The 2033-nt window shown below is 31.5% G+C and overlaps 1 non-coding gene across 1 annotated transcript; it reads left to right on the top strand.

Moving 5' to 3' along the window:
- Positions 1-347: 347 nt before the first annotated feature.
- Positions 348-455, top strand: LOC131181262 (small nucleolar RNA R71). Its single transcript, XR_009149888.1, has one exon. It is a non-coding gene; the product is annotated as a small nucleolar RNA R71 (small nucleolar RNA).
- Positions 456-2033: the final 1578 nt, after the last annotated feature.

The raw sequence follows: 2033 nt of genomic DNA, 5'->3' as shown, positions 1-2033 counted from the left end.
CTTCTGTATAAGCAACTTGTTAAGAATTTCTAGAAGATGATGATGAACTGACTAGCATACTTAGATCTTCCATCTTCTTTGCTAAGACATTTGTAAGTGCATCCGATTTGGCATTGATCATATTAAATGGATTAAGATCATACATTCCAATAGCTTGTCTCTTTTGTGTTGGAGCTGGCCCTCTTGGACTACTCTAAAGATGAGTGTTCTTTGCAATTTTCTCCAAAAGTTCATAAGCTTCATCTTCCTGCTTCATAATGAACTCTCCACCTATTTGAACATAAATAATCCCTCTGATAGCAGAAGTAACATTTGTGTAAAAATTCTGATTTATCATCTATTTGGGAATGGCATTATGTGGACATTGTCTCTCTAACTCCTTCCATCGCATCCATGACTCATAGAAAGTCTCATCTTCTCTTGGTCTAAAAGCTATCATTTGATTCCTTAATTCTTGTGTTTTTTCAGGTGGAAAGTATTGTGTAAGAAATGCATCAGTGAGTTACTCCCAATTTGTAATTGAATTGTGCGATAGAGAATCAAGCCAATCCAATGCTTTATCTTTCAAAGAGAATGGAAATAACTTCAACCTTGCTGTATCATCTGATACTCCAGGTTGCTTTTGCATATCGCAAATCATAACAAACTTTTTAAGCTGAATTTGAGGATTTTCTTAAGGATGACCTCCAAATTGAGAATTTTGAATGATTTATAGCACTCTGAAATCCATCTTGTAGCTGTTTGCATCTATCCTTGGTCTTGCAATGCTTTCTCTCAAATCATTAAAGTGAGGGAATGCATGATCCATCATACTTCCCCAACGCACATTAGCATTGACAACTTCTTCTCCTTGAGTGTCATTTTCATTATTTTGATTATTTCCAGCACTATCACCACTAATTCTAACTCTTTCTTTAGCCATTTCTGGTTAAATTTCAGCTGCTCTCAAAGCTTCTTTTATTCTTCTAGTCTCTTTCTTATTGGCTCTATAAAACTTCTCAATTTCAGGATTGTATAAGAGAGATGTGTCACTTGTGTTTTTTGCTCTTCTCATAAAAGATCAAAAAGTACCTAAAAAGAATAAACAAACACAAAGTGAAAAGATAATATAAAAATAAAAATCTAGAATAACTAAAACAACTAAAAATTCAATCTTAAACAAATAACTCCTCGGCAATGAAGCTAAAAACTTCATGTTGCCCAACTGCAAGTGCACGGGTCGCACAAGTAGTATAGATAAGATATCATTCTCTCGAAGAGTTATGTTAATGATTGAATTTTCGATATAAAATTATCTAATTCTAGCTAAATTTAAACTAAAAAGTAGTTAAAGGAGGAGTTTAGGAATTAAAGGGTATAATTGCAAATTCAACAAAGAAATAACCTAAATGGGGTATTTAGCTATGATTATAGGCAATAGATTCAACAAAATAAAATGAGGCAAGAATTAAAATATTAATGAACTATTAATCAATCAAAATCAACTAACAATCAACAATAATAATAATGTGATTCCAGAGTTTAAGGGTTCTTATTCAAGCTATTTTGGGAATATAAATTGATTATCCAAACACATGGAAATTATTGATTTCAAGGAGATTAATTTTTAAATTCTTTGAACACTCTTTTGAGTGAGACAAAGAGTGTCTTAATTAAATCAATCATACTTTCGTGGAGTTGATGTAACACCCCTTACCAGACTACAGTATAGCCGAGCGAGGTGTGCTACATTTGGTGCTGGAGCACCCTAATTTATCTTATTTTATTTCTTTAATAATTTTGTTCTCGTTATATTTAATATCGATTATTTTTCGATGGAGAAACTAACGGAGTTTCCCCTATTTTATTATCGTTTGACGTGTTTTACTATTCACCTGTTTGAAAATTTCAATAATATTTTAAAATAAAAATCTCATCAATTATTCTCATAACCATCTCATAATTCACATCTCATTCATATATCTCAATTTCATATTTATTTCCATACATTTCCATTCATGTACAATTTATATATATAAGTTCTCAAGTTTCAT

This window comes from Hevea brasiliensis, chromosome 6, assembly GCF_030052815.1.
Source record: "Hevea brasiliensis isolate MT/VB/25A 57/8 chromosome 6, ASM3005281v1, whole genome shotgun sequence".
Taxonomy (NCBI): Eukaryota; Viridiplantae; Streptophyta; class Magnoliopsida; order Malpighiales; family Euphorbiaceae; genus Hevea; species Hevea brasiliensis.
Note: the sequence above shows the minus strand (reverse complement) of the source record. Positions and strands in the feature narration are given on the sequence as shown.